At 37.2% G+C, this 15,122-nt stretch overlaps 1 pseudogene; it reads left to right on the top strand.

Annotated features, from left to right (window-relative positions):
- The window catches only part of LOC137007702 (uncharacterized), a 1,237,067-nt pseudogene that overhangs the window by 587,881 nt on the left and 634,064 nt on the right, over positions 1 to 15,122 (top strand).

The raw sequence follows: 15,122 nt of genomic DNA, 5'->3' as shown, positions 1-15,122 counted from the left end.
CTTTTTGGTAATTTCATGACTTACTAACTGACAACGTAACTACGACGTCGCATGCCAGTAATTTCATTACCTTCAGATTACCATCTCACAACGTTGTCAGTACGACCCCCTAACGTTATAAGATTACCAAGGACGTTCCAGATACGTACTCTATTCGTAATATATTGGTAATTCCATGACTTACTAGTAACGTAACTACAACGTTGTATACCCGTAATATTATTACCATCAAATTACCATATCACAACATCGTCAGTACGATCTCCTAACGTTATAAGAAAACCAAGGACGTTCCAGATACGTCCTCTATTCGTAATATATTGGTAATTCCATTACTAGTAACGTAACTACAATGTTGTATGTCCGTAATATTATTACCATCAAATTACCATATCACAACATCGTCAGTTAACGTTATAAAAAAAACCAAGGACGTGATACGTACTCTATTCGTAATATAATGGTCATTCCATGACTTACTGGCAATGTTACAGCAACGTCATGTGCTGGTAATTTCATTATACCATCATTTACGCATTCTTTATATGTTATTATTACCAGAATTTGCCATTTAAAATGTGTAATTAAACGTCAGACACAAGACTGAAATGTCCCTTAAGAAAAAAGAATGTTTCTTTTCACCAAGTCAGAATATGGATGATTGCTTTTTATATATAGTGACGTGACATACAGCGCGCGCCTCCACAAATGGAGTGCGCGCCGCGCACACAGTATGTTGACAAGAGAGTAAAGTTAATTTTTCTGAGAGAAGAATTTATTTTTCCGAGGTAACAACGAATAAATGGCTTTTATAAAAATGTATAAAGTTAACTTTGGAAAGACGCAAAACCTTTTTTTATTGTTATGTTTACATTAGTGCTGGTGGCCGTTAGAGTTGCCATGGCAACCGGGAAAACATTCAAGCTGCTGGAGAGGACGGCATCGACGTTTCTCCGTGTTTCTCGTCAGTTTAATAGCAATAAAGTTCAACAACTGCGTCAGATTGGTTAATTACCCACAGTCGTACTTTATGTCAATATTTTTACCTCTGTGATTGAACGTCTGAAATATATGTTGGCAAAATGTTACGCTAGCATAGCATATGTTTTTAATGATACTGAGTGCAAAACGTCTTGAATGCTTTTATTTTATGTATCGCTGTAGGCGATATGTTTTTATTTATAGTTTGGGTGTATTTCATTATTTTTATTTGGATTTTTGTTCATGTTCTGCGTGTTTTTCAAAAAAATGAATTGAATTCATTTTGAGCTCTGCATTCATTGTTCACAGCTGTTGGAATAGCCTTTAAATTAGTTTGGGCGAATGAGGACATAAATTAGGTTAAACTACTGCATGTCCACCCATAGAAAAATAAATAAATATAAAAATTACCAACTGATTACCAACACACAACCATTGATACACAACGTTGCCACGACGTCACAGTTACTAACTGACAACGTCACAAAGTTACGTTGTGGCAACGTATCCGGGAATTTCACTTTTCCGGTTGCCACAACGTAACTAGTTACGTCGCCACGACGAAAGTTTGGTCACCAAATTACGTTGCAGTTACGTAACAGTCACGTATTTTGGTTAGCTGGGTAGGATTTAATATGAAGCGTCCGTAACGCTTATTATGGTTGTTCAGAGCGACGTAGTGAAATGAATTGTTGATCCTAATAAGCATAAACATAATTTAGCTTTGCATATAAAGTTTCAAGTTATTTGCATTTATAATTGTTATATGACATAAACTTAATCTTTAAAACGTTACGGACGTGACAGAGCACTGAAGCGTCCTGACCTCTTTATTCTAGCTCTTATAAATTCATCAGGCAGTGCTGTTATGACTAAATGAGTGTATTTATTTATCAGGCATGTCTCCATCTTTCTACACAATGCTTACTGCTAAAATAAAGTTTAAAAAAATGGGGTCTTTGATCCCTTTTTTGAAAGCATGAAATATGGTTGGTTGAAAATTTAATTTAAGCATTGTTGCTTACCGCATATATTGTGGATAAACAAGGCAATTTTCTTAAAATTTCTGTTAGAGCACATTAATGCAGTATATTACAGACCTAAATGGACAATTTAAAAAGGGTTTTGTTCTTTTGGTTAAAACTTTTTTTTTCATGGTAAAGATGACCTTTGCGTGGAATTGCCCTTAATCGAAGAAACTGAGAATAGAGAAGTCCTTTCTTTAAAAAAGATGGATGGGCGCTCACAGCATGAAGAATACTATTTTTATCCGTTGGTTTAGAATAAGAACATAGAGAAGTAAATAAAGTCCCTGATTTCAATTGGATCCTGATATCAAGAAAAGCAACAGAATGGGCATCTATTTCTACATTAAAACTAATGGAATTCACCATATTATTTAACTCAATAAATTCATCAAAAATGTTTCTGGGACCCCTAAAAATACAAAAAACGTCATCCACATATCTTTTCCAGATGACAATATTATCTCTAAAAGGGTTATTATTCCAAATGTATCTCTTGTAAAATAAACAAAGAATTTTCTGCCGTCTCGGTTTCCTTTCTGTGAACTTCTCAGAAAAGAACCGAAACTCATATGGCCTAGTCTGTTGTCGCATTTTTCCCCTCTCATTTCTTTAATATGTTAATTATTTCAGTGAAATAAATTCTGTGTGTAGGCATAGGCTATTTAATTCCTTTTATATAGCCTAATGTAATCCTTTTTTTTTTCGTTCACAGAAGCACTGCAGGAGCGTGATGATGATGAACCCTCATGTTCTGTTGTTTATTTTGCTATTTTTTCTTGTAGGCTAAAACTAAACCCCTGAGATTTTTTTATGATTCACAAACACTTATCAATTCTAGTTTTGTTTAATTCTAATTTAATATAATCTTGTCAATTAATGACAAGATGATCGCAACTCTTACAACGTGATTTAATATTCATGAACCAAGCAGCTCATCAATCTTTAGTGTGTTGTCATTAGTGGTAGAATTAGTAGTAGTATAATCTTCTTTTAATAATAATTACTATTATCTATTTTTTTACATAAACACTGAATGACAAACAATATCTTAAGCACCACCACCAGTTCTGCTTAGTTAAAATGAAAAATATGCATTCATGGTTACCAGGTTTTAGTTCTCGTTAATAAAGAAGCTAGACAGATTCTGCCAGTATTGGTTCAGTGTAAACGATGATGTACATCTGAGTCCTTAACCCTTTGACGCGTACGATCACACCGGTGTGATTAGAACGTTCAGAGCATCACGTGATCAACTGCCAAATTCAAATGTGCGTGCGCGCTTTGGCTGGCGCTAAACCACAGACGGACGTGCGCTGCGCTTTTCATATATTACATATATGCAGTGTTTTCAACCAAATGATGTTTATTTTAGGTTTCAGACATTTAAATACACATGAGTACTAACAAAACAATATATTTAGAGTTTGTAAAATACACAATGATGTCTATAGAAGCGGAAATAACAACCCTTTCCATTAATTAGATGACACGTTTAATTCTTATCAGATACACATTATGAAAGTAACTTTAAAGCTTACTCTATTCTTCCCCAGTTCACCGACTCACTTAGTTTCATGTATTTTGGGAGAAGTGGATGAATTCACGGGTTGTAAATCCAACAGATCCGATTCTTTGTGCGGCGCAAACTAACATGGCGGTGCCCATCGCTCATATGGCTCAACTAATGCAATCGTTATAAAGATGTTTAAAAAGCAAAACACATCCACTTGCATATTTGGCAATCGGAATATCAGATATTTCATGCTACAGTCAACAAATTTGTGAATATTTTGAATAAAAAGGAAAAATTAAATAAAAGGAGATCATCAGTCTTACAGCACTGCGGTGTGTCACGTAACAAGCAATGACGAGTCACCATGGAAACCATAAAGCGATACGTTCTAAATAACGGTCGCCTTAAAAAACTCACACTGGGGGGTCAGCCAGAATATTCTAAACTTATGTGCGAAAGGGTTAAGATGGAGGGAAGTTAGCAAGGGAAGGGCATAAAAATCTGAACTTGAGCGCAGCCCTGGAGTACCTCAACAGGACACCTTGTAGATGTATTTGAAATATCCATCAGTCTCAGATCAGAGTATCAGAGCTGATGAGTTGAACCTAGAGCAGGAATGCCCAATCCTGCTCCTGGAGATCTACATACATGCAGAGTTCAGATCCAACCCCGATCGATCACACCTGCCCCTGAAGATCTTAGTTCACTGCTTCAGGTGTGTTTGATCAGGGTTGGAGCTGAACTCTGCTGGAAAAGTATATTTAAAGCCACTGGAAGGCAAGCCTGCAACCTTTAGCCAAAATAGTGTAACGGCTAATGCTAACGCTCCGCCCCCCGTGGTACGCAGGGAATGAGACCAGAGTTTTTTGAATGGAAGTCAATGGATGAGAGGCTTCACTATGCTGATTAAACAACTTTTGTGGGGAAATAGCTAATCATTTAATTTATCTACAGCCTGTTCGCTAATCTTCAGCATGTTTTACTCTAAACAATACTTTCATTGGGAACTATAAGTAGATTTTAGCTTTATAAAAATGTTTTTTTTTTTTAAGAGAAGCCAAACTAGGGAATGTTGCGACTGACGTCACTGCCATTACATGATACGCTGAGAGGTGCCACAAGTGATTAAGTTAGCGGTTATGCTTTCCCAATGGTAAGAGATACAGACCCTCTCACCTCCCTATAATACAGTGGTCACCAACCTTTTTAAGCCCAAGATCCCTGACCTCGACAGCCCTGATTATATTTAGTATTTTTTTTGTGGTCAATGTAGATTCTGGTTTATTTATTTATTTTTACAAGCAAATTGGCCGATTCTGATACTGGTTGCAGATATTTATTATTAATATTATTATAATAAACAAAAATACATAGCCATTTCAAATTAGAGGGAACTACTGCTTTTTAATCACAATCCAAACAAAGATGCTACGCACGTTGCATGAGCAGTTGTTTTTTTATTTGAATTAGATTTAATTTCAAGATTTAAAGCAAAAACAGAACGGTCTGACTTTATCTTTGTGAAATTATAAATGCTACACACAAAAAAGCATGAAACAAAAACAGCAGGCTGAATGAGACGCAGATTCACTCTCTGACAGCAGGTGGCGCTTATGGAGCAGCAGTGATACAGCGTTTCCTTGGTTACCGCTGTAAACAAAGCTGAAATGCGCTAATAATTAGCTACTTTATTCGGAGGTAAGAGGAAAATAAAATGGCATTGCCATCGAAATCTTCCTGAAGACTGATCTCCTTTTAGAGATGAATTCATAATCCCTCACCCCCAATTCAATATTTATATTTTCTTCCTATATTTCAAGCATCGTGAACAGTGAGCTGCTCTGCCTGCTACAGACTTTTATCCTCTTCGCGTCCGTCTTCAGCGTCTCTGGCCTCTAGTTTACGGCCGTTTACAGACTCAGACATGATGTCGGCTATTTACCTTTATCTGTCTACCCCAGTAGTTCCAGAAAATAACAAAAATAAATACAAAAATACAATACAAATACTGGAGAAATGTAATGTATTTTTGTACTCATATTTCTGTTATTTTCGCGAGCTACTGGAACAGTGATAAAGATCGACCGGTCGATCGCGATCAACGGGTTGGCGACCACTACTGTAATATACAATCTCTGGTAGATCTCCAGGAACAGGTTGTCTAGTGTTTAATTTCTATTCAAATGCGCTCCGTCTGTTTGATGTACGTGTTCATACTGGTATTCGTTCATTGAAGTCTGTTGGAGCCTGTTGTCAGAAAATGCACACTTGCATGATTTTATAACATTTACAGGTAAGAGTATAACCATAAAAAGTTTTGTGCAAAGGGAAACACATGTCATAAGCATTCATTCTTTCCGTCTAATGTCACTAGTGTGCTCGCTCTGTACCGTGCCCTGGCCCGCTTGAAAAGTCACGGTTGTATTAGGCTTGAAGCACGGTACAGATGTAGTAAGATCGCTAACCGTAACGGAGTACAGAATGGCTATTACTATTGTTTGTGCTATGTCTGACATCATTACAACAACAAATATTTTCTATTACTTATTGAATAGTAAAACACTTTTCAATTAATTTAATTAATTTGAGTATATTTAGGTTTATATTGAGTCTGGTTCTCATCTTAGTGATAAACAGGAGTTGTAGTTTGCAAATTCCTCCATCAATGTCAGTAATCTTCTAACAAGGTGATGATCTTAACCAGATGTGAAAAATAAAGGATACATACAAAATGTGCAGTGGTGGGTCCCTTTGGACCAAGTTTGAAAACCACTGGTGTATAAGATCTATAGATGGGCAACTCTGGTCCTGGAGAGACACTATTCTGTAGAGTTTATCTCCATCATTGATCAAACACACCTGCAAAATTTAACCAAACCCATTATTTAATCATAAAGGCTGATTTATGCTATGCGTCTGTTTTCATTTATACTTCTGTGCCATTGTTCATGTTGACATGCATGCAGACCACTGGTAGGCAGTGTCCACGGTCATGTTGAGTATCAAGGCCAAAGAAGAAACAGCTTGTCATGTACATTGTCAGAGAAGCTTACAAATAGAGGTGGCAGCAAATAGGTAAGGGTAAACCAATTATAGCGCTTGCGGTCCATGTAGAATATAGACACTAGTGGTGGGCATAGATTAATTTTTTTAATCTAGATTAATCTCACTGTAATCTTGGAATTAATCTAGATTAAAATGGCTCATTTGAATTATGTTGAAGACATTTGCTGCGTCCCAATTCGCCTACTTATACTACACCCTAAAAGTATGTACTCTTTCTGTGAACAAAAAGTACTTACTTTTGACTGTGTAGCAAAAGAGTAGACAAGCTTTGGGACATACTATCACGTCATACAATTGCTTTTTTTCTCTCTGTCACATCCTGTCTCCGTAAACTGCCCTGTCAATCATCTTACATCCTCCACATTTCATTTAGCTAATTTCCTACCGTATCGGCGTGAAATGCAGCACGTTGATCTGCAGTCACGGGTCTTTCATGTGGAGAACTCTCCTCATATCAATGCATAATGATGCATTTAAAAGTTAATGGCCAATCGGATCTTTATAAAAGTCCACATTGGTATTTGCAAATATTGAAATCTTTCCGCGTTTGAAACAACATTGATTCTCATGTTCATTCATGTTTATTTCATGCTATAAATGGACTCGTAGTAAGAGATGATCGGTTTACGAGCCTCTTGAGCCGAGGCGCTACAGCAATCTGTCACGACCATGGTCACGACACATTAAAAAGCCACAAAACGGTTTTTATTGTTTGAATTTCTTAAAAAACTACACAGTTTTAAAGCTGGGACTTTGTTTAATATCATAAGTAACCTGCTCTGTCTTGTCTGTCGACGTGTTGTCAGTGTCCTTTTTGCTCCGCGATGTATTTTTCATTGCGTGTGGAGTTACAGCGCCACGGCTTGTCGGACAAAGCAACAGTAACTAAGAGGGGCGGGTCTTTGCGAAGGGTCAATTCGGCTAGGTATACATCCGCGCTAAAATATCAAGGTGAAAGTCATCATAGCTTGCATAGTATAGACCCAGCTCCCAATCCAACTTTGAGAATAGATTAACGGCGATATTTTTTTATCGCCCAATAAGAGTCTCACGTTAACACAGCACGTTAACGCCGATAACGGCCCACCACTAATAGACACGTAACATTTTCACGTAACAAGAGGTGCGTGTCAGGCTGCATTGTACAGGCTACACAGCCTATGCCCTACCTACAGCGTACACATGATGCAGAAGTATAAATCAGCCTTAAGTCTTCAGGAATGCTTGAAAATTGAAACTTAACTCTGCAAAACAGTGGTCCTCCAGTACCAAAGCTGCCCATCCCTGATCCATAGGATTGGATAGGGTATAGATCATACTTGTTGTTCATTTTGATGCTTTAAATGTCTAAATTGTTTTATGTCTATTTTTGCCCTAGACCTAACGGCACTGAAAGAGGCTAGCCATGAACTTAATGAAAAAGAAGAGACAAAACATTATAATTCCATGACTGGAGAAAAATCATCACAGGTTTCCTCACAAAAAGGAGCTCAAAAGACAGGAACTAAAAGTTATTTCACCTGCCAACATTGTGGAAAGACTTGCAAACATAAAAAATACCTTAAAGTTCACATGAGAATTCACACTGGAGAAAAGCCTTACACCTGCCAACAGTGTGGACAGAGTTTCCGTCATAAAGGAAGCCTTACAATCCACATGAGAATTCACACTGGAGAAAAGCCTCATACCTGTCAAGAGTGTGGAAAGAGTTTCAGTCAAAAAGAAAGTCTTAAAGCCCACATGAGAATTCACACTGGAGAAAAGCCTTACACCTGCCAACAGTGTGGAAAGAGTTGCAGTCTTAAAGGAAACCTTAGAGCCCACATGAGAATTCACACTGGAGAAAAGCCTTATACCTGTCAAGAGTGTGGAAAGAGTTTCAGTCGAAAAGAAAAACTTACAGTCCACATGGGAATTCACACTGGAGAAAAGGCTTACACTTGTCAAGAGTGTGGAAAGAGTTTCAGTCACAAAGTTCACCTTGAAATCCACATGAGAATTCACACTGGAGAAAAGCCTTACACCTGTCAAGAGTGTGGAAAGAGTTTCAATCATAAAGGAAGCCTTATAGCTCACATCAGAATTCACGTTAGAGAGAACCCATTTGCCTGCCAACAGTGTGGAAAGAGTTTCATTGGAAAAGGAAAACTCAAAATCCACATGAGAATTCACACTGGAGAAAAGCCTTACACCTGCCAACAGTGTGGAAAGAGTTTCACTGTAAAAGGAAACCTTATAGTCCACATGAGAGTTCACACTGGAGAAAAGCCATACACCTGCCAAGAGTGTGGAAAGAGTTTCAGTGAGAAAGGAAGCCTTAAAGTCCACATGAGAACTCACACTGGAGAAAAGCCTCATACCTGCCAAGAGTGTGGAAAGAGTTTCAGTCGAAAAGAAGGCCTTATAGCCCACATGAGCACTCACACTGGAGAAAAGCCTTACACCTGCACTCTTTGCGGGAATGGCTTTTCACGTCAACAGATCCTTAGGGAACACATGAATATTCACACAGGAACGAAGCCTCAGGCAACACATGAGAATTCACACTGGAGAGAGCCCAATAGCCTGCCAACAGTGTGGAATGAGTTTCATTAGAAAAGAAGGCCTTGTAGCCCACATGAGAGTTCACACTGGAGAAAAGCCTTACACCTGCACTCTGTGTGGGAATGGCTACACACAAGAACGAAGCCTCAGGCAACACATGAGAATTCACACTGGCGAAAAGCCTTAAACCTGTCAACAGTGTGGACAGAGTTTCACATTTAAAGGAAACCTTAAAGACCACATGAGAATTCACACTGGAGAAAAGCCTCATACTTGCCAACAGTCTGGAAAGAGTTTCAGACACAAAGGAAACCTTATAGACCACATGAGAACTCACACTGGAGAAAAGCCTCATACCTGCCAATAGTGTGGAGTTTCAGACACAAAGGAAACTTTATAGTCCACATGAGAACTCACACTGGAGAGAAACCTTACACCTGTCAACAGTGTGGAAAGAGTTGCAGTCATAAAGGAAACCTTAGAGCCCACATGAGAACTCACACTGGAGAAAAGCCTCATACCTGCCAATAGTGTGGAAAGAGTTTCATTGGAAAAGGAAAACTCAAAATCCACATGAGAATTCACACTGGAGAAAAGCCTTACACCTGCCAACAGTGTGGAAAGAGTTTCACTGTAAAAGGAAACCTTATAGTCCACATGAGTGTTCACCCTGGAGAAAAGCCATGCACCTGCCAAGAGTGTGGAAAGAGTTTCAGTGAGAAAGGAAGCCTTAAAGTCCACATGAGAACTCACACTGGAGAAAAGCCTCATACCTGCCAAGAGTGTGGAAAGAGTTTCAGTCGAAAAGAAGGCCTTATAGCCCACATAAGCACTCACACTGGAGAAAAGCCTTACACCTGCACTCTTTGCGGGAATGGCTTTTCACGTCAACAAATCCTTAGGGAACACATGAATATTCACACAGGAACAAAGCCTCAGGCAACACATGAGAATTCACACTGGAGAGAGCCCAATAGCCTGCCAACAGTGTGGAATGAGTTTCATTAGAAAAGGAAGCCTTAAAGCCCACATGAGAATTCACACTGGCGAGAGCCCATTCACCTGCCAACAGTGTGGACAGAGTTTCATTCGAAAAGAAGGCCTTGTAGCCCACATGAGAGTTCACACTGGAGAAAAGCCTTACACCTGCACTCTGTGTGGGAATGGCTTCACACAGGAACGAAGCCTCAGGCAACACATGAGAATTCACACTGGCGAAAAGCCTTACACCTGTCAACAGTGTGGACAGAGTTTCACATTTAAAGGAAACCTTAAAGACCACATGAGAATTCACACTGGAGAAAAGCCTCATACTTGCCAACAGTGTGGAAAGAGTTTCAGACACAAAGGAAACCTTATAGTCCATATGAGAATTCACACTGGAGAAAAGCCTTAAGCCTCGTTTACACTGCACACAGCTGCAGAAGATCAAATACAAAATAAATTCAAAATAATCACCCTGATTTAACTCCCGCTCTTATTTCACATCACTAGGAGGCCAGAAATTGAAGACAAGAGATTTGAAGTTGAAAAACTTGACATTTGTTTGTTCTTGTCATCCATAACTGGACTTTTTTAGTGTATTAACTTTGTCTGTAGGCTACAGCAAAATAAAGTATGACATATCAATAAACACAATCAAATATACAAATATAACCATTAAAAACACGAAAAAGCCTTGGAGAACCTTGGAGAAAATTCCATTGCCTCTTCACTCTATATATATATATATATATATATATATATATATATATATATATATATATATATATATATATATATATATATATATATATTATACACTGTAGCATCTGGACCAATCAGGCACATAAAATTATTCAATATATTTAATGAATTACCCATGAACTCACTTTATCAAAGTTCTGTGAACCCATCCCCCTAAAACTGCAACCAGCATCCCAAGTGTAGCTAGCACACAGGCAGAACTAGGTGTCCTGTTACAGATATATGGTACTTTTATGATCAGAAAGAATGCTGTTGAGACTAGTGACTCATTCTTTCTGAGAGGGACAAATAAACTCTCTTAATCCTATGTATTCTCTATATAACCACTTGGGAAATGTACAAACATGTATTCAAATTTCCCATCTCATGACTTTCCTTTTATAGGCTTTATTCTATGTATTAATTCTCTCTTTTGAACTATTTTGGTATTAATGTTCCATAGTTGCAAATGTATAGTTAACTGAAATCACACTGGTAGCATGTTTGGTATCTACGGACTCCAACTTTCGTTTCCTATTTGGCAATTTATGTTACATGTTACTAACTCTGCGACACATTAGTATTATAAGAATCTAGAAGGTTCTTTTCTCATTCATCCAATCCAGTGTCTTATGCTAATATCTTGCTACAGAACAAAGACTCGTAAAACTTCCCTCCGAGGGGGCAACTCCTTATTGGCTCAGACACCTTAAGAGGGTGTGACATCTTCACCCCCTATATTCACTGATCACAAGATCAAGCTCTTCTTCCTCCTCTTCTTCTTTTTTACTGACAAATGCTGATGTCAAGATGACTCTGTAAGAAGCTAGAAGCTTCTAAGGAACCCCAAGCTTGTGCCAGGCCTCGGCCTAGACCTTCCATTCACCAAAGATCCTCTGAATCCAACTGGTTCTCTTTCGTCAAGACAATATCAGCAAAGATTCAACGGAAGCCTCCACAAATTGCATCAGGACAGTTTTAATTCAACTTGGAGAGACATGCAAGTATCAAACTTAGTCTCATTATTTGATACATTGAGTATCCTTACCCCTTTTAAAGAAGGGCCTGTTCAAACTAAACTGATGGTTTGCTCAAGGCTGCTGATCTGCTGAATTTGATCTTCCTGTACTCTGCTTTAGCTCTCTCTCTTGGTAAACTGTATGCCTGTATGTGTGTGAATGTTAGAGTAGTTTAAGTGTTTAGTCTAGTTAATAAAGTCTTGTTCATGTCACATGTAAAGTTGTCTGTGTTTTGCGCTCATATGCTGGAGTCCCTATTCATGCAGATCCTGACTTACAGGCTCTTAAGTAATACTGTACAATAAGATTGTTATTTCCCATAACCTGGAAATGAACATTTCTTAGAATGAATAAACAATTAACACTGTGTGTTCATTGGACAACGGGTTAATTGATTGCAATATTAATTTTATTACATTAAGTTAATTTTATTAACTGATCCAAACATTAATAATTAATTATAACTAGTTATGATTATTCATATTTATTTTGAGCTAATTTGCTACAAAAGCTTTAATCAGGATAAAACCTTATATTGAAAGCTAACAAACAGCAGTGACAGCATATCTAAACACTGACTCAAATACTAAATGAAATAGCATTCATAAACGTCCTTTAAAAGCTGTGATTGCTGAGGTTCTGCTTCACCCTCTTCATCTGGGTCTGATTCGGCTCAATTTGATACAGCAATATAGACGCCATTATTTACATTTCCAATGAAGCACATGTAACAAAAAAATGGTCAGGGGCGTGGCGTTTCCGGACGCTTCAGCGAATCACAATACACTGGGCCAGCTAACCAATCTGAGCTCATTGTGTATTTCGGAGGGAGTGGCTTCATAGAAGCAGGAAGTCAAAGTTCAAATGACATTGGAAGCAGAGGTGTAGAATAAAGGTAAAATATATGAAAAATAAGGCTTTTTTTTCCAAAAAAACCCCGAAGCATTAAGACATGTTAAATTGTGCCCCAAAAACACAATCAAGCCTAGAAAAAAAAAACACTGAACCACCCCTTTAAAACGTCTTAAAAATGCACATATGTACACCAGGGAAATCTAAATTTTCTAGGTAACCATGCCCCCGTACCCCCAAACAAACAACATTTTCTGACTAGGCTAATTATGAAACCCTGTGTATGGCCCGGCTTATATTCTATATAATGAAATCTGAGTTAAACGTGTTTTTCTACAAATGTGTGCACTTTTGGACCAAAGGTTTGTATGTGTGTGCATTGTGATCGAAAATAAATGGGGCCAAACACGATTAAATGTAAAGGTTTGTGTCTCGTTATTCTATTAATAACTACCGATTGATTTTGCATTTCTATCAGAAATTAAGAATTATTAGTGTCATTGTAGATAGTGTTGCAAATATCTAAGCTATCTAATACTTCAAATTAGATTAAAAAAAAACTTTTCAAAACATCCCTTCTGTTTTTTTTTTTAATCGCACCCTGTAATATATATATATATATATATATATATATATATATATATATATATATATATATATATATATATAAATTGTTTGTACCACATTTGTCACTGTTTTAATTTTAATATATAAAAATTATCTGGAAAAATAGTTGGATTTCTATGCACTTATGTGATTGTAGACGATGCATGACTTTTATTTTGGAGTGACGACATGACGCCATAAGACTGCGCCGGGCTCCTGCATCTGTTGTGATTCTGCTGAAGAAAGGTTTGTTTTAAGAATTTAAGCTGTTTTAATCGACAGAAAATTTTGTAGTTTTAATAATTTTACCAGCGATGTTAAAATAGTTTATTTACTATTTAATGTAACATTGTGATTCTTTATCTAACTGTAATGAATGTTATTTGTGTGAGTAAAACTCATCTACTGATGAGAAACAGTAAACATGCGTCTCATTTCTCTCTATATATCATAAATGAGTTTATCGTGAACACGAGTTCAGTCTCTGGAGAGTAATGATGGAGAGACTGAACTTTTCAACTCCGAGTCAATTGAATCAAACACTTTGAGAAATGATTCAGTGAATCACGACACGTGCTGCTCAAACATTGAAAATGAACGAAAACAACCAACACTAACAAGCTAACTAATCATGTTTTCATAAAAAGAGTAATCATTTAAATATAATCTATTGTTATTTAAATGCCAAATGTAGATCATAAATGTCTAAATATGAGGTTTATTAATTTTCAGCGTTAGTTTTGAGTGTTTTTGTGTCCAACCAGGTCATTGAAGACCGTTTATTAAAGAGGAGGAGACTGAAGACATGAAGATGGAGTTTAATAAAGAGGAGACAGAGGACATAAAGATGGCGTTTATTAAAGAGGAGTCTGAAGACATGAAGACTGAGTTTAATAAAGAGGAGTTTGAAGAAATAAAGATTGAAGAAACATTCAGTGTGAAACATGAAGATATTGAGGAACAAACAGGTTGGTTTTATTCTCACAGCTGAACTCAGTCATTTGATCATTATTAAAATGTCCAGCTCTACAGAAATAGAGAATATACAGAAGTATAATCTTACAGATAATATTACAGAATCCATTCATTCCAGCATAATATCATAAATTCCTGTTTAATTGATCATGAAATGGTTTAATTAAGGTTTGCAGATGCTGAATGAATTTCCAGTTTCAAATGATTATTAAACAGCAGCACAAACTCTGTGAAATCAGCAGCCCTTCCTTCAGACGCACTCAGTGTCTGAATTCACTCAGTCGTTTCATTCAAGTGGACTTACTGTAGAGCAAGAGTTAGGGTTTGGTTTAGGGCTGGTTACTTGTAATTAAAGGGTTAGTTCACCCAAAAATCAAAATTCTGTCATTTATTTCTTACCCTCATTCCGTTCCACAGCCGTAAGACAACATCACTTTAAAATTCAGTGTTTCCATTAAATGTGACCCCAAACCACAAAACCAGTCATAAGTCGCACGGGTATATTTGTAGCAATAGTCAACAATACATTATTTGGGTCAAAATAATGCAATATTAAGTAAAGCTCATGTTCTATTAATATTGTGTCCATTATTTTAGCCTGTTATATTCAAACAAATCATGGATGAGCTAGATAGTTAGTATAGATATATTTTCACTCCCATTTAGAGTTTCGCTCTCTCTCTCAACAAATCATTCTGTACTATTTCAGTTCAGCTCAATCGATGCGTACTTGTATTTAAAGTACCACAAACTCTAGTGAGACGCACGACTTGCCGTAGTTTTGCTGAGAGTGCTGTGTTTCTCACACACATG

Source organism: Chanodichthys erythropterus, chromosome 3, assembly GCF_024489055.1.
Source record: "Chanodichthys erythropterus isolate Z2021 chromosome 3, ASM2448905v1, whole genome shotgun sequence".
Classification (NCBI taxonomy): Eukaryota; Metazoa; Chordata; class Actinopteri; order Cypriniformes; family Xenocyprididae; genus Chanodichthys; species Chanodichthys erythropterus.
The sequence above is the reverse complement of the archived record's forward strand: the minus strand, read 5'-3'. Positions and strand labels throughout refer to the sequence as shown.